Raw genomic sequence first — 19391 nt, forward strand, 5'->3', positions numbered from 1 at the left:
GATTGGGATGAGCTGTGGCTTCCTGGAGTCAACGTAGATCAGGTCAACTTACCCCAGTGTCTTCAATGCGCTGCGTTGACAGGAGATGCTTTCCTGTCGACTTACCTTAATCCTGCCCTGGATTTAGTGGTTCTTACTAGACCTGCTAAATCAACTTCAGCAGAGTCAGTCTTCCTTTAGTGAAGAGCAGCCCTAAGTGAAGTGCATTTTCTCAGGCACACTGTGTGTGTATGTGTGTGTGTGTATCTCTCACAGTCTCTCTCTCGCTCACTCACTCTCTTTGGCCCTTCATGTTGGTATTACTGCAGGAAGAGGGTGTTTCTTGGAATTTGGTTCATTTCAGTTTTTGGAATTTAGGTAACAATATTTATTTTACATTATTCAAAATGCTTTCTCATATTTCAAAAATAGATGAGACATCACTTACCAAGAGAAAATAAAGCAACAATAGATTTTTTTTCTTGAACGTTAAGGACCAAACTTTCACAGTTCTCAATATGGCCCCTCAACTTGTACCTGTAATTTTTTTTTAACCCACAATTTTGCCATTGCAATCAGTCAGGTGCAAATAATGGAAAACGGACATCTAAGTATCCACGTGTGTTATAGACTGTGTTTGAAACTTTAGCTGTATGGCATTATCATTTTCAGTGCTTGTTCGTGCATAACAGTGAAATGTTTATCCTTTCTTTTGTTGAAAACTTCTCAATATCCAGTTAGTTTTAGTCCCTTAATATATTTCTAATGTATTGTGGCATGGATTTTAAGCCTTTCTTAAAAAAGGAATTCAAACCAATGTTTGCTGCACATGGACAAGCACTGAAGATAATTTATTAGACATGCAGTGATCTGCCACTTCCACCAAAGAAAAGTCATTCTGAGTTGTCAGTATAAGCAAGTGAGGAAGATGATTTTTTATTTTATTAATTTTATTATTATTATTATTATTATTGTTATTGTTATTTGGGAAGGGGGAGGGAAATGTCTAAACTTTATTCTTCAGTACAACAAATTTTAACTCAGATGCTAAAATTACCTTAAATCTATTACTGTGGTTATGTTTTCACATTGTATAAGTGACAAACTTTGCTAACGTAAGGTTTCAGAGTGGTAGCCGTGTTAGTTTGTATCAGCAAAAAGAACGAGGAGGACTTGTGGCACCTTAGAGACTAACAAATTTATTTGGGCATAAGCTTTTGTGGGCTAAAACCCACTTAATCAGATGCATGCAGTGGAAAATACAGTAGGAAGATATATAAACAGAGAACATGAAAAATCTAACGAGACTAATAAATTAAGGTGGGCTATTATCAGCAGGAGAAAAAAACCTTTTGTAGTGATAATCAGGATAGCCCATTTCAAACAGTTGACAAGAAGGTGTGAGTAACAGTAGGGGAAATATTAGCATGGGGAATTAGTTTTTAGTTTGCAAATTAACTCCAGTTCTGCATTTTCTCATTGGAGTCTGTTTTTGATATATGCCATCATGTGCCAGCAAAGCCTCTCTGCCATGTACACTGGCCAAACCCGACAGTCTCTATGCAAAAGAATAAATGGACACAAATCAGACATCAAGAATTATAACATTCAAAAACCAGTCAGAGAACATTTCAACCTCCCTGGACACTCAATTACAGACCTAAAATTTTTCAACAAAAAAACTTCTAAAACAGACTCCAACAAGAAACTGCAGAACTGGAATTAATTTGCCAACTGGACATCATTAAGTTAGGCTGGAATAAAGACTTGGAGTGGATGAGTCATTACACAAACTAAAAACTATTTCCCCATGCTAATTTTTCCCCTACTTTACTCACACCTTCTTGTCAACTGTTTGAAATGGGCTACCCTGATTATCACTACAAAAGTTTTTTTTTCCTCCTGCTGATAATAGTCCACCTTAATTTATTAGTCTTGTTAGAGTTGGTATGGCAACCCTCATTTTTTCATGTGGGGTATGTGTGTGTGTGTGTGTATGTGTATGTATGTATGTATGTGTATATAATATATATATATATAATCTTCCTACTGTATTTTCCACTGCATGCATCTGATGAAGTGGGTTTTAGCCCACGAAAGCTTATGCCCAAATAAATTTGTTAGTCTCTATGGTGCCACAAGTACTCCTCGTTCTTTTTTGCTTATGTAATAACACAATATATTTGTTATATATAAACAAAATTCATGCTGCTTTTTAAGGCTTAGTAATGAAGCAGACAAACTTCTGGCTCTGCAACGTTAACTCATATACTAGCACAACTGGTGCTTGTTAGTAATATCATGTTTAAAGATTTACAGTGAACAATAGAAGTATAACTAGAAAATACTATGTATGTAATACTGTGTATGTGGCTGAATTATTCTTGTGCTGAAAATAAGCTCTTAGATTTTAGGAGTTTTTGTAATCTTCATAAATTATTTCTTGAATTCACATAGTTAACAAAAAAAATTTATAATTGTAATTTAAACCCATAGCTGGTTTTTTTGTTTTTTTTAAATCAGGGTAATTCAAATTAAACAACCAACGGTTGTATTTAGCTAAAGGGAAATCTGTGTTTTGTATTAAAGATAGAAGAACACATCCAAGTCCCCCAAAAGAATCTGCATTAGGCTGCAACAATTGGTGCTCTATAAACAGTTTTTAACCTTAGAATTTTTATTCTGTTTTTTTTTCTTTTAATCTCCCTCTATTTGTTTTCCACTTCCAGTACCCTCAGTCCTTTTCCCACACTCTGGTTAGCAGAATGTGAATTTAATAATGTTTGAATTGAACTTTTCAACTGACAATTATAGAGTTGGGTCAAATTTAAGCAAAGCAAGTTTTATTTGTTGACTTAATTTTGAAACCTTAATGTGTTAATTTTTGTTTATAATGTCCCTATTTTAATGTAATAAAGAAGTAAAAAGATGTAAGAAACACAAAGGCATCTTTAACATAGTATTCTTTACCTGAGGAAGGCCCGTCTCAGGCCTGATTATCTGCATAGTATTCCACATACTCTATGTTAAGGTTCCCATGAAAGACCAAGCAGAAAATATTCAGTACTTTAAAAATCTCAAACCTGTTTTCTAAAGATTCAGCTGGGTTTGTAGTTCCTTCTTTAGCAAGTTCTATAAAACAAATCAAGTGTAAGATTTGTAAGCTGAGCCTTTTTAGTTGGGTAAACACAATTTCAGGTGGAATGTATTGTATTTTATTTTCACTCATAATTAAAAAAATATCTGAAATGATCCTACTCAGACTTTCCCAAAAGTTTTGAGTTGAGAACAAGCTGTCATTTTAGCTCTTCCAGCTCACCTCTCATCTGTGTTCTATAGGCTTTTTCTGTGCTTTTGGCTGACTGATGCCAGAGCTGGAGCCAGAGCCTTTATGGAGTAGGAGCCTGGTCTGTGCCTTTCAGAAGCCAAGCTTAATGCTTACGTCCAGAGTCCCCTCTACCGCACATTAGGATGAATCACAGTAAATTTATCATTAAAACAGTCCAAGACCAAACAGATCTTTAAGAAAAAAGTTTATTAGACAACAGAGAGAAAAACAGATTAAATAAAAAATATACTATATATAATTATTTCTAGTCTAACTCTGGGCAACTGTGTGGCTAAATTAGGTACAGTCTTGCAGTTAGTTAACTACTATCTGCGTATCGTCAGCAAGATTTAATTAGTAACTATTTACATCCTCATGCTCAGTGATTCATGTCATTCCATCTTCAGGTTAGTTCCCACTCACCTTCTGTTAGAATCACCGTCTCTCAGAAGCCCATCTCTAATCAATGTGCGCACTTCTGTGTCATCCTCCTTTCTCTCATTCCTGATTTATATACCTAACAATCTTTGATGTTACTTTGAAGTGTTGTATATGACTCTTACATTACCATAGTAGCTGCATGTTTTCTATGGAGTCATGAATTCTATTCATAGCATTCTGTTTATGTAGATGCAATGTCTAATCTCTGGCCCTTTCCCAATATTAGAGACATTGGACACATTATAAGGTAAAACATATACATGCACCATCCAATCAAGGTTTGTTTTTTCAATTTCCTTCAGTATTTCAAAAATACTTTAAACCTGCCCAGGTGTCAGCTTTCCTTTGCATCCCCATGGGTCAGAATAAAGTGAATTTGTATGATAATAGAACCATATCCCCAAGGGGTCCTCAACTGTCTTTCTCTGAAGTATGCAGTGTAGTTATAGCCATGTCAGTCCTAGGATATTAGAGAGACAAGGTGGGTGAGATTTTATTGGACCAACTTCTGTTGGTGAGAGAGACAAGCTTTCGAGCCACAGAGCTCTTCTTCAGGTCTGGGAAAGGTACTCCCAGCATCACAGCAAAATGCAAGGTGGAACAGACTGTTTAGCATAAGTAGTTAGCAAATATTGACAGCCATAAAGCCATACTCATTGTCTGTCTTAATTTTAAAGTGATTAATTTTTTTCATTAATTCCTTGTTTACTGTAATACAAAATAAGCTTTATCAACAGACAGAATCCAGCCCATAATACAAGCATGGAGAAATTTCAGACCCAGGAATTTGAGAAGATTACAATATTGAATGGAACTCAGCCTTAACTATTGCTTCCACTGCCACAGAAACTATTATGAGTAACTTTATTCTTAAGAAGTAATGTGACAGCAGACTTTGCTTACTTTACAGAAAGAAATAATAATTATTATTTTTTTAAATTTACCATTTACTGGTTTGAGGAAAATGTGAGTTTGTTTGTTTTTAGTGGATTCTACCAAACAGAATAATACTTACTCATTCTGAAACCAAAATTGGATTAAAATCAGTGTTCTTCTCTTGTCAAGTTGGAATTTAATTTCCAAAGTTAATTTAAAAAACTGTTCTAAGCCTAAAGCAGAGTTGTCAGTGTCAATTTATTAAATAGATTCTCCCTATTGAAGGCAATGCCGTGTTCAGTAGGAAATTAATGCATTGTTGGAATCAAGTTTCATGTAGGTCAGCCTAACCAAGGACAGGTCAGAAGCAGTAGCAGATTTAGAGTTAGTGGGGCCTGTACGCAGCTTCATTTTCGGGGGGGGCCTCCCTCGAGACCCAGCCAAGAAAAAGCATATTCTCTCATCTTCCCCCCCCCTCATTTTTCATCCATTTTTTTCTTCCTCCTCCTCCAATATTATAAGTCATGGGAAGTAAATGAAAATAAAGTGAGGTACCTTGATTGGGGCAGGGAGTTGGGGTGCAGGAGGAAGTGTGGGGGTTGGGTTCTGGGATGGAGTTTGGGTGCAGGCCCTGGGCTGACGCAGAGGGTTTGGGTGAAGGGTCGGGCTCTGGGAGGGAGTTTGGGTGCAGTCTCTGGGCTGACGCAGGGAGTTTGGGTGTGGACTCCGGGCTGGGGCAGGGGTGTACGAGGGGGCAGAGGAGTGCAGAGACATCCCCCCCGCAGGGACATGCCAGCCACTTCCGGGAGCCGTGCAGCACAGAGGGAGAGAGGCAGAGCTGGTAGGGAGCCGCTTTAGCCCTGCATGTTCCTGCATGCTCCCTAGGGGGAGGGAGGCAGCGGGTCTCCGTGCAGAGCCACCTGTCCCCCACCAGGGTGCACAGAGACATGCCAGCAGCCGGCCGCTTCCAAGAGTAGTGTGGGGCCACCAGCCCTGGCATGCAGGCATCCTGCCTGCCTGAGCCTTGCTGTGCTGCCAGCCGGGCTGTGGGGGCAGGTTGTCAGATGAAATTGGTCCTGCATTTTGGGGGCCCCACCGATATCAGATTTTTATGATGGTGTATAATGCGAGCATTAGTCACTGCTTTTTAAAAAAAAGTATTTCCTTTATATTCTAAACTAATGGCTGATATTTACCTTACCTGATCAACCTATGTGTATTTCCAAAGTATACCAAAAGCAAATAATGAAATATATATTAAAAAAACACCTGCTGTTTGAACTCAGAGGCCCAAATATTACTGTGATGGGTGTAGTATAAGAACCTGTATATAGAGCCCTGCAAATCTGTGGACTATATTTTTACAGAGCATGGATCAGATGTAGATACAAATTTTGTATCTGTGAAGGGCTCTACCTATATACTTGGTGGAATAGACAGAAATTATTATAATAATGAGGGTGATATTATTTATAATGCAGTATGAAGATACAGTACCTGTCTCAGAGCTTACTGTCTGAAAGAATAAATGAATACAAATAGTGAGGGAGGGTGATACTGTTACCCCAGGTTCTCTGAACCCAAAGCTCTTGGTAACTTTTACTCTTTGTGAAGCGGTGTCAGGAAAAAAATCAAGGGGGGGGACACAGCATGTCTGTCTGATAAGTGGTTGGTATAAACAGTGCAAACAAGAGTGCTTTCACTTAAGGCTTTTACTTTATTTAGTCTCCAGCATATAAACACACAAGTAACAGGTTTAGAACATCCCAAATCAAGTTACCCCAAAGGTCTGGAGTCGAGGTTTAGAGCACCCCAAATCAAGTTACCCCATAGGTCTGCAGTGGTCTTTGAGTGTTCAGTGACAGATTTCCAGTGGCCAGCCTTCTCTCTGCCCCTGGGGATCTTGAGGCGCGTCCACGAAGAGTCTATTTAACTCAGACTTCCCCCCTTTTATGCATGTTAGTGTTACATAGCTTGTCAATCAAAAACAAAAAAATAAGGCAAAAGTTAAACAAGAATTTTTCAGCCATTAATTGAACAGATGTGTTTTTGCAGAGTTCGCAGTCTTATCAGCCCTGACAAACACACACCAGAAGTCAAATATAAACAGGCTTCCTTCTGTTTTTCAAAGCCACATATTTCACCAGTTTAAAAGAAGAAAAACAGGATGGCACAGGATCATGCTCACTTTTCGTGGTCACGCCCCCTCCCCTCCCGGCCTGCTTAGTTATGCAAAGGTTGTTGGAAAGGCCTAGTAGCTTAGCTGCTTTTGGCAATTAGTGTAACAATTGATATTTCAGTTACTGGCAGTTCTCTAGGCATTTTGCTGGGCTGTCAAAATCTCCCTCTACAATACAATCAAATATATGTTTTATATACATATAAATAATTTTCTATCTATCCTGTCTCAGATTGGAGCAATACCAATCCTACCGTACCTGGGGATCTGGACCATCATTTTTCTGAGGCCGAACCATTTCAGATTTGCATGTTGAAATGATACATAGCTTTTACAGAGTCCCAAAAGACTCACCCTGATTAATTTTTAAATGTTTTGTTTTGTTTTGAGTTCCACTTTTTAAATAAAGATATATTACCAACATGCATGGGGAAGAGCAATAGCTTCACAAAATTCCCTCTAATGCCAAATGTTTCTTCACTGTAGGTTAAACACTTTTTTATATTCAGAAGGAATGGAAAAATTTATTGTAAGCTGTTTGGACTGGGAAAACTATTAAGTAATGCAAACACTTCTTGATCAGCAGGATTGTTTGGCATTGAAGTGGACTGGCATTTTGGAGGCCCAGATTCAAGAATAATCTCTAGACTGTTGTCTGTCATGTTTAAAGGCTTTGCAGAAATGATGGATTTGATGAGAATTGCTAGCCACGCTAGAGTCTTGGCATACACTCTGCCAGGCTGTTTTTGGATTATTACTAGCTTCCTGCATGGTAGCCATAGATAAGGTACCTTGATGGCAAATAAATGTGAGTAGGCAATAGTGTGAAAACAGAGGTAAATAGTCGGTCTTAAAATGAAGAATGACAACTGAGGACTTCTGTCAAAACTAGCTTTAAACATGGGGCTGGGAAAATTGGCAAGAGTTGTTAACCAGATGCCAGTGCAAGGCTCACATACAAAATAATGAGATCAGTTTGATGTTTTGAACCTTGCCACTGTTCCACTTCTTGTACCATGCCATCTGAGCCTATGTTATTCTGCAGTGCCATCTTATATTTTTGTCCAATTATTTTAAAATGTTTGTTTCTAGGCTTGACAAAATGGTAGTATATTTTAAATGCTACCCTTTATGAGTGGTTTTATGTAATTTGCTGTTTTGGAGACTTGGTGCCAGATTCTGCCACCTTACTCACAGTTCATAGTACCTTACTGCACAAGTTTTTGTCCCATTTATTTCAGTGGGACTATTCATGGAATAAGTTATGACTCAGCATAGGTGCTGAGTTTTACTTTTCCCTGGGGTACTCCATTCCCTCCCTGAGGCCCTGCCCTCTCTCCGCCTCTTCCTGCCCCCACTCCGCTCCCTCCCTGAGGCCCTGCCTGCCTGCCGCTCGCTGCTTTCCACCCTCCCCCAAACCGCTCCCTGAGCTGCCAAACAGCTGTTTGGCAGGGCCTCTGAACATCTGTTTGGTGACACCCCTGATTGGCGGCACTGCCCAACAGTTTTTTTTCCATGCATGGGTACTCCAGCCCTGGAGTACCCCTGGATTCAGCACCTATGGGAGTCAGCATAAGTAAGGGGAGCACAGAATGTGTCATTTTACAGATAAGTGCTTTGCTACTATGGCCCTATCCAAAAATCTATTAAATTATATTATAACGTTTGTGTGACGTTGGAATGAAAACATAATGCCTATATTAGAAATCACTATTTGCAATTTATAAAATTGCCAATTGCAATACACAGTTTGTAGGATGCAAAAAGAAAAGGAGTACTTGTGGCACCTTAGAGACTAACCAATTTATTTGAGCATGAGCTTTCGTGAGCTACAGCTCACTTCATTGGATGCATACCGTGGAAACTGCAGAAGACATTATATACACACAGAGACCATGAAACAATACCTCCTCCCACCCCACTGTCCTGCTGGTAATAGCTTATCACTATTAGTTTGTAGGATGTGACTGAAGCACAGTATTCATCAAACTCCGACAATACCATAGGTAGACATCTCAGCAATTAATTTTCTTATTTGCTTAACAAACAAGACTTTTACTTTGTGTGTATAATAGAAAAGTATTAGTCTCAAGAGAAAGGTTGTTTTCTGTCAGAAGCAGCTACGTAATTATAATTTAGAGGAGTCAATAGATCTCAAACTAGACAAAGAAATAACTAAGACTTCTTCTTGAACGAAAAATCTCACAAGATCTACAGGGGTATTGGTATTAAATTGTTTTTTCAATACCTTAACTAAATTCTTCTCTGTCCTATTCTTGCTAAGTGATCTATCCATCTTAATATTTTTCCTATGTCTAAGTTCCTGTCTCTTAATGGCATCCTAATGCATTCTGAATGGACACATTTCACATAATTTAAACTCTGCTTACCTATTTATCATGCACAGGTCATACTTCAATAAGTGAAAGTCATTTCAAGGATCCTTTTTGCTATTTTTATAATTCTCTGTTGCCATACTATAAATAAATTATTACTATTCTGGTCAATCATTTTACAGTTATGATAAACAATGTGTTCCTTCCGTCCCCCCTTCTCACATACATAGTGAAGTTTTGAATGTGGTTTTTTTCTTCCTGCTGTTCTGTCTGTGTCAGCTTAACATGATATTAAAAACTGGAAACTGAATTGTTTTTTGTACAGCTGTTGCTGGCTTTGTAAGAAATGCAAAGATGACCTGGTTAGTGTGGCATCTACTCTAAGAGAGTTAGAATATCAAGTCAATGCTTACCGAGGCTAGGATTATATGTCATTCAGTCTTGTCAAAAATTCTATGAATATTCAATGAGGATTTTAATGTATTGTCATCAAGGAAGCAATTTCTATAGAGTCATATTAAACATGTTGTCATCTCTTCAGTTTAAATACATTGTTTTGCCCATGAAGTGACCTTAGGCAATTTTAAAATGGTCTCATTTTTTTCTATTTGGCTTACACCACATACATTAATTTTACCTAATAGGAATAAAACCTAATAGGGGACCTCATCCACTCATAAAGGGTGAAACAGAGTTCTAATAAATAATCAGGGTATAGTCCCACATATAATCAGGATTTGTCTTTATAGTTTATATGAAAACAAAAGATCTAAGATACAGCTAGGTAGTTGTATTACTCAAGCTTCTCAGTGAGAGTTATATTTTTCCAAGTGGTGCCTATTGATTTGGCTTCACAAACCCATTGAAGATACTGGTTCTTGTACATCTAAATCATCATGCATTGTTTTGTAAATGTATTCTTGTGTATTTAGGTGTCCTTTAGTTCTCACTATCCAATCCAGCTTCTAATTTGCATAGATGGGGACACATACATACTTTTAAATTGATTATCCTGAAAATAATCCACTGTACATCAGGTAAAGTGTGTTTAGAGAAGTTTATTTTACTACAAACACTCATTTTCTTGAAATGACAGATGTTACAACTAGACAAAATGAGCCTCTGTAGCTCAGAATGCCAAGAATATTTTGAAGAAAAAAAAACATTTATGAGTGTGATTTTTTTTTGCAATACGTACTAAATTATATACCAGTCGTCTTTTTGAAATGAGAAATGAGTATGTATACTTAGTAGAAATGAAGTTGTTTTTTCTAGAATGAGCTATTTCAGACTGTGGATTGAATGTGTCTTGTAACTGAATTGTGGACAAGAGGCTTGTTTGTCACAGAAACCATTTGAGTTGAGTTAGGGGAACAACAGATTTATTGTCAGTTGGAATAGAATAAGGTGACTTCAAAAATCTTTAGCGAAATATTGTAAGAATAGGAAAATGTTTTTATATTGTTCATTAAAAGAACTAATCAATATGGAATGATAAATATTTCCTTACAACAACTTTATAGTGGACTGTCTATTAACTCAGTCCAATACCACTATTGGCTGGTGAAGAATGCAGTGTTATTTACACAGTATTAAGATTTACATCTGGGCCAAGGTTTTGAAAGAAGAATAGTAATTTGAGGTGCCTGCACTTCTGAGTGTGCAATTTGAGACAACTTAAAGGGACATGATTTTCAGAGGATGGGTACTCCGCACTTTTTGATAAACAGGCCTTTTAAGATATCTCAGGTTGGGCACTCAAAATCACTAGTCACTTTTTAACAAATGAAAATGAGTGATAGTCATGTTACTACATAGACTCGTCCATCCACATACCTAAGGTATACTAAAATCTCGTTTTTGTGCAAGATGGCATTCACTTCCTTGAGCTCTGCAACTGGATTTGAGAAAACTGGTCCTAATTCCTCACTCGGATTGTTCTTCCTATTGTATAAGTGCCTTGATTAAGCACTTTGCACAAGTTTACCCACCTAAGTTCATAGCTAAAAGGCACAGCTAGTAACTCCCTATTTCATCATATCCTTCTGCACATACATAGCGAGCGTGGCCACTTGCATTTAAAAATAAAAAAAGGATGGCAGTATGAAAAGTACAATAAAGCTTATTTTAAGAGACACTATTACACAGTGTTTTATATATGGTACAAACCCATACATTTACATTACATGATTAGTGCTAGAAAACATACTTTTTATTTGATGAAATCAGGGTGGATTAATTGAAATCCGCAAGCAGGAAAACTGGATTTAAATCAGGGCTTTAAATCAGAGCGAACTCCGGCTCCGCTCCAGCTCCAGGCAAAAACCTGCAGCTCCACTGCTCTGGAGCTGCTCCGCACTCCAGCTCCGGGCTCCGCTCCAAAGCCCTGAATTAAATAATTTATGTTTTCTGTTTGTACTGCTTTGGTTATTTTCTCAAAGAAAGATTCATTCCCATTGGTTGGTATAACTCTTAGAACATGTTGATTTGAATATTTACAACTAGCCTTTACAGTAAATTTGCACTTCTTTTTGCCAACCACAAGGATGCACTGTAACCATGAACACTTATTTATGCAGTTCTATTGCTTAATGTATATTTACTCAGATTCTTATTTCTACATTTTTAGAAAATGGTGAATGATGTATTTCTTATTTACTAGATAATAGTTAGTTAACCTTTACTCGTGATTTGTGTCAAGCTGCACTTGGATGGGAATTGGAATTCAATTAAAAATATACAAAATAAACACTTTAATTGCTTATTAATTGAATAAAACTACCATTTTTGCCACATTTCCATTGTTGAAATCTACACCAGAAGCTCCACTCTGAAGTAGGCTAGATGGTTCTGATGAGCAGGGGGTTGGACTAGATGACCTCCAGAGGCCCCTTCCAACCCTGATATTCTATGATTCTATGACTAGACTGCAAAAGTGAAACCAAAAGTATATTTGATAAACTGAAACATAAACTAATTAAGGCAAAAGAGTGTGTTAAGATGATCATGCAATGGTGAAGTGCAATAGCATTGTAGCAAGTCAGTAACAGAAAGACACTAATGCATAATAAGTAATATAGGAATGAATTTATCACACATTCTACTCATTTCACATCACTAGGTTTTGCTTCTTGTATGGAAAAAAAATTTCTTCCTGGGTCTTGTGGAGTGTCCCTGATTTTCTACCCAGAGCATTAATGAAGTCTCCAGATGGCCCAGTAACACTCTTAATTTTGTTCCTGTTTGGGTGACTGCTTAGCCAGTAGATTCTTTTTTGTCCATTTTCTGCTTTAGGAATGTGTTGTGGTTTTTTTCCTAATTATTTCCTATTTCCCTCAATTCATTGAGAGGAAGGATGGTCCGATGGTTAGACCACTAGTCTGGAACTTCTGAGACTCCAGGTCTGATTCCCTGCTCTGCCACAGACTTCCCATGTGACCGTGGGCAAGTCACAGTTTCTTTTTGCTTCTGTTCCCTACATGTAAAATGGGGATAATAACACTTTCCTACTTCAGAGGGGTGTTATGATTGTAAATACATTATAGATTACAAGGTGTTCAGATACAAAGGTGGTAAGTAGACAGACACTGAAAACCTCAATGGCTAAGTGGGCAGGCCTTAATTTTAACAATTAAGCATCTTCAATTAAGAATGGAGAAAAAAGACCAATATATATCGCATATATATTCGTGGTGTAATTCTGGCCCTATTGAAGTCACCAGAACACTTGCACTGATTTCAATAGTCAGGATTTCACCTTCAGTATTTTTATTATTTAATATTCATAACAAAGTAATACCCCAGTGTGCTAGGTGCTGCATGAACACCTGCTAATTATTTGTGCATTTTTGTATGCTTATTTTCTGTGCTGGTCCCTACAGTGGGTCATGTTATCTTTCTTTGAAATACTTTTACCTTAACTAGAGCCTTGCAACCTGACCTGAACCCAACGGGACCCAACCACAAGTGTTGGATTGAAGCTGGGTCTGACAACAACCCAACACTCTCTCAGGATTTGGTTGGGTAGTCTCTGATCGCCTCCTTCTGCCCATGGGGTCACCACGGTGGGGGCTGCATGCCCTGTGCCTGCAAGCTGCTGCTGCCTCACTGGTCTGTGTGCTGTGGGTTGAAAGACAGTGCAACTCATCAGCGTGCTCACTCTGCAGCGCAGCAAGGCAGTAGCAGCGGGCTGGAGTGGGGCATGCAGTCACTGCTGCATCAACCAATCTGGCAGAAGGCAACCAGAGAACGATTGTGACCACAGGGCATGGGGAGTAGAAAACCCCTGTGAGACTGTGCCCCAGTGATAAGGTGGCAATGACCGAGGTTTGGGGGGCAAGTGTTTGGGTTCATGTTTGATTGAGTCTGAAGACAGCTCAACACTTGGGCTCAGGTTGGATTTGGGTTGATTGTTGGCTAGTCGGATTCAGATTGGGATTTAAAATTAGGCCTGAGTAGACCTCTGTGTTAATTGCAGGAAAAAGTCTACTACACTGTGCTTTGTGTACTTTTTTTAGTACTGATTTTCAAATGAAAACTATAATGCTTATCCCAGCTAGATTATATCCTTCTTTCTTCAGGCAGAGGAGAATACTGTACTCTGGCATTTGTTATTACATTAAAAAAAACTACTGGACTAGATGGGCCATTGATCTGATCAGGTATGATTTTTCTTAAGTTATGGAAGATGCAATAGAAAAAGTCCTTAGTAAATTAGCTTAGTTCTATTGAGGATAATGAGGTTTGGAAAATTTACATCAGCTCAGGATCCATCAGGCCCAGTGTATTTTAGACTCTGATAAGAGGATAGTCAGGTTGCTTTATGTTGGGTTACACTGTCACCTGTTCAGATACCAGTATTAACTGAACTCTAAAGGAAGTTGAGTTCTCCTTAACACAAACCAGGCCTAAGATTCACTTATCCTTAAAAGTTACTCCAATATAGCCATGGCAGTTAGGGTGTGATTTCTTTACCAGTAAAAGGACACCTATACACTGTGGTATAACTAAAGTGACCATATGTCCTGTTTTGACCAGAATGGTCCCCTTTTTAAGCCCTGTCCCTGACATTGTGACTTTTTTGGCAAAACTGGATGTTTGTCCCAGGAAATTTACATCAGTGTGAGTGACATTCCCCACACCCCTGATCCCCTGTTGCTCACTCCTCTCCCTCCTCACTGGTGGGAGCAACCCATCACTTGCTTCTCTCCACCTCCCTTCACCTGCTGGGAGCAATCTGTTCCCCATTGCTCCTCTCCCCTCACTGGCTGGGAGTTGCCCCTCCCCCATACCAAAATCTGAAATAGTAGCCAAAGGGGCATCACACTGCTAACTGGATCATAGTCCAATAACTTCACTTCATGGCTCTGAGTCCAAATGTACTCACACAGTGCTTTGATGTCCAGATCCCAACCCATATACATTCCTCTTCCTCCCTGCCCCCATCTCTACTACTTGGCTCAACTGGAGGTATGAACAGATGTTTGCAGGGGCATGGGGTATGAGCAAAGATGCCAGGTAGCTTGGAACAGCCCCACATGTTCCATTTGGTCACCATAGATAGGTATAACTGCATCCACACTAACAGGGTTTTGCAGGTTAGCTGTGTCGGTATAACTATGTCTGCAATATCCTCCTAGTGTAGACAAGGCCTTAGTGACATGTACAGAGAGAAGAAAAGGATTTTTGTAAGGGAAAATGCAGAGTTTGTGAGTGTGTACTTGACTGGATACATTACTGCCTAAGTTATTCTAATGAATAAGCTAAGGACCTGATCCTGGCAACACTTCACATGAGTAAGTTCACCTATGTGTAACAAATCTATACACTCAATGAAATATTTGAGGGATCAGTTGACTTTTTCTGGTAAATGCCCAATATTAGAATTTTTATTCTGTAGTTTAAGCCAATGAGTTGTTTTTTGGGGAGAAGATCTAGCCCAGGGATGTTAGATATAAATAGTAGAAAAAAAATTCACATTAGCAGTCATTGCCAAACCAAAGGCTAAGAATATTACTAAAGTCCATATGTGCAAACACCTCATTAAAAAAAAGATTTATTCTATAAGCAAAGTAAGTTTGCTTAAGTTCCATGTCTTCAATTTAAAAAAAAAAGTTTTAAAAGCCCTGTGATAAAGTCACAGCACATTTGGAGTTGTGGTCATAATAAAGAATATTTTTCTTGTGAATAACACTGAGAAAAGAATCTTAGTATTCTGCCATTTCAGTCACCTTGCAAAGTCCAAAAGCAATTAGTAGTGCAGCCAAGGACCAAAAATTTTTCTGCTTTACAACTTCAATTTGTCCATTTTCCTTTAAATGTGTTTTAGATTTTGTTACTGCAAGAATTCAGATCAAAAAGTGTTTTATTCCTAAGCAAGTAGATGTTATTGTTTTAACCTGGGTCTCTAGTCATGTACTCAGTTGTGTTCAGGATTTAAATGAGTGCAAAACTATTTGCAGAGGTTAGGAATGGGGACAGAAAATAATCCAGTTTTTACTTGAAGAAATGAATTGTCATACATATCTGAAATGTAAATGCATTATTATTCATTTAGATCTGAAACTAATTGCCATTGAGTTCTCAAATAAAAAAAGTCCCAAATAGAAAAACAAAACAAAACTCAAATATGTGTGTAAATGAAAATATCAGTTCATTGGAAAGCCAAACATAGGGTTTTTTCCCCTTCACAAAAAATGTACTAAAGATAACTTTTTTACCAACTGAATAGTTATTAGAAATAAACCAAGCTTGAAAAAAAGAGTCACATCATAATTATGTGAGTTCAGTCTGAGGGCAAGTTCAAAATACCTAGACTGGCACTGTCATTTAACTTCTGGTCTTTGACTAAATCAAAATGTTTTCAGTAGGCATCCATCCACTCCTACCTCTTCCCCATTCCCCTGCCCCCCCCCCTTCACTTTGTGGGTACCAGAAGTGTAATGAAAACAGAAACAGACTTGATTCATTATAGATGCCTTCCTCATTTACAATTAGTGTTCAGAAAACCTGTATATGCAGTATGATGCATTATCATAATGCTCTTCTAAATCAAGCCTATCTTCTAAAAAGTAGCAGAAAGAGGGACTAATTGTGTTATCCTATCACATGCCACATTCTGTATTCTTACCAAATAACCTAATTTTGACTGTTTTTTTTTTCAAATATACTTTCCTAGAACAATGAACAGGAGTACTTGTGGCACCTTAGAGACTAACAAATTTATTAGAGCATAAGCTTTCATGGGCTTCAGCCCACTTCATCACATGAATGGATCATACAGTAAGAAGATTTATAATACATACAAATAAGTTGGAAGTTGCCATACAAACTGAGAGAGGCCATACAAACAGAGTTTAGACAAGATGTCTTTAACCCAAGAATCCTTAATGCCAGCTGGGAAGGGGGGCTACAAGACTATCTTGATTCTGGTATGTGCACTCTGGTTTACCAGGGAACGTCATGTGAGGTCTGAAGAGAAAGCTGGCGTTGCACTGATCCTTAATAACGTTATGAAATGTAGGTGCAGGTACTATGTGTATATACACTGAAAATGTGTGTTTTTAAAGTCTGTATCAAGACATGGTTCACAAAATCCATGGTTTTCTATCATATGAGGTGTTTATTCACCTGTCTCCCTGGGGAGAAGTAAATTAAGCATTGTAAGCTAACACAATGGATATCCATTTACACATGAAGTCAAAGAGATGTGAAATCAACAGGAAAGCAGTAGACAGGAAAAAATAAGCCACGGGTGGTTATCCTGAATTTAAGAACTGACAGATACCTTTGAGGATATAAATAGAAAGCAAAGAAAACATCACTTTATCTTGGGCCTAGGAAGAAAATGGGCAATCACAACCAGCCTTGGCTGAAGATGCTGCAAAAGGATTTGGGAGAAACTTTATAAGACAGGAGATTAACCTAATAGTTAAGTTTCAGCTCTAGAAAGCATGTTATGATTAACTTTTTGTTTCCATCAACCTGACTCACTATGTCTTGAATTTTTGGTAATCATCTTATCCTTTTCACTATATGTAAGTGCTGTGATGTTAAGCAAGATGCTGATCCTGAGTTGAATCATACAATCTAGTGTGTACTCTAGTCCCTTGGGGACAGCTAACTTGTTAATTCTATGGGTAGTCAATATCAGAGGCTGGCTATCACAGGGGAACACTTCAAAGGGACTTGGGTGCACCTATTGTTCACCTGCAGAGCAAAGCAAGGGCTAGTGTTGCCCATAGGAGACTGCTTGGGTGGCTCACAGGTTGGTGGTGTCAGGGAGCTGAAACCCAATTAAGCACAAGCAAATCTCCCTCCTGGTGTGGGTGGCGGGCAGGGGGTAACAAGGTGACTCTCAGGATACCCTGAGAACCATCACAATGGCATCTATTCATCTTTGAGTACTGGAGTTGCTCAATTGGTGGAAGGACCCCTCCAAAGTATGTACAGAGCTCCCGTTCACCCAGTTCCTCCTGCTGTCACCATACCTTCAGATGTATCCTTTCGGGGGGAGAGCATATCTAGGGATACACACTACTCAGGGCAAATGGTTTGCCCAAAAATCTCTCCTCCACATCAACCTTCTGGAAGTAAGAGCAGTGAGCAATGTCTGCATACAGTTTCTTTCCTTCATCAAGAACCAATCTGTTGAAGTCATGATAGGGAGTGTTGCCTGCATGTTCGGATTCCAAGTGGGAACTCTAATCTTGGACTCTCCAGCACAGTTTCCTAACCTGGAAGTTCCCAGATGTGGACTTCTTTGTAATAGCTGTTAGCAGAAAGAGCAGAATTTCCTGCACTAGAAGGGCTTTGGGTCATCAATATCATTCTCACTTCTTGGCCACCTCTATGCATGTCTTCTGATGACACTGCTCTTGAAGGTATTGAACAAGATCAAGCAGGATAAAACTGCAGTCTTTCTAAATGCACCAATTTGGCCAAGACAAGTATGGTATCCTTACCTGATTCGTTATGCTTTGCTCTTGCCATTATTATTCCCAGCTGCTTGCCATCTGTTATCCTGTAGTCTGGCCAGATTCTCCATCCCAACCTGGGCTTTCTTCAGTTCAGAGCTTTGCTCCTCAACGTTTGTTGGAGATAGAGGTTTCCTGCTTGACAGAGGTACAACAGGTCATATTAAACAGCAGAAAGGTCTCTACTAGAGCTAGTCACCTTCAAAAGTAGAGGAGATTTCATCACTGGTTTGTGCACCAGAGTTTTCACCTACCTGTTCTTGATTACCTGTTGTAATTAAGAGGACAAGACCTTTATAAATTGTCAAAGTTCATCTGGCAGCAATCTCAGCCTTCCATTCACCTGTGGAGGGATTTTCAGGGTTTGCTTATCTCACAGGGCAAGGTTCATTGAGGGACTGATTAAGCTATTTCCACAAATAAGAGGACCTACTTCAATTTAGGTTTTGAACTTGGTCCTTAATTGCCTCACGAACAAGCCTCAATTTAAACTATCAATTAAATTTTCATTGCTGCACTTACCTATGAAAATGGCATTCTTGATGGACATCACTTCTGCCAAAATGGTTGGAGAATTAGAGGTGTTAATGGCAGATCTCCTCTTTACACACTTTTTAAAGAAAAAGGTATTGTTACAACCACATCACAAATTTCTATGTAAAATATCATCCGATTTCTACATTAACTGGGTCATACATTTTCCTTCTGTTTTTCCCTAATCCACACCAATCCAGGGAATAATCTGCTCTTCGTGCTTTGGGTGTGAGAAGAATGCTAGTCTTCAATCCAGATAGAAGGATACCATTTAGAAAATGAGATTTTATGTTTTCCTTCATGGACAGATCAAAAGGATCTTCAGTTTCCTTGCAAAACTTTCAAAATGGGTTTCCGGGTGTATTCTAAGTTGTTACAAGACTGCTAATGTTCAGCCTACTTCTGGAGTAACTGCCCACTCTACCATATCTTAATCTACCTCCAAGGTGCTGTTGAAAAACATGCCAGACATTGAAATTTGCAAATCTGCAACTTGGGTGTCAGTTCACACTTTCTAACACACTATGTCCTGGTACACACTTGCAGGTCAGTCTCCTGGGACTTTGTGACAGAGAAAGAAATGAGGGCTGTTCACTTGCACGGCTCTATATCCTCAGTACGGGGCACAAGGAGGCCTGGAATTCATGTGCAGGCTGAATAGGCACTGCTACCGAAAACCCCCAATCAGAGGCACATGGGGAGCATGTGCTCCTGAAATGAAGCACCCATAGGGATACACATCT

The 19391-nt window shown here is 38.7% G+C and overlaps 1 protein-coding gene across 6 annotated transcripts in view; it reads left to right on the top strand.

Annotated features, from left to right (window-relative positions):
- The window catches only part of CTBP1 (C-terminal binding protein 1), a 418690-nt gene that overhangs the window by 238489 nt on the left and 160810 nt on the right, over window positions 1-19391 (top strand). The window lies entirely within an intron of this gene.

This window comes from Caretta caretta, chromosome 4, assembly GCF_965140235.1.
Source record: "Caretta caretta isolate rCarCar2 chromosome 4, rCarCar1.hap1, whole genome shotgun sequence".
NCBI lineage: Eukaryota > Metazoa > Chordata > Testudines > Cheloniidae > Caretta > Caretta caretta.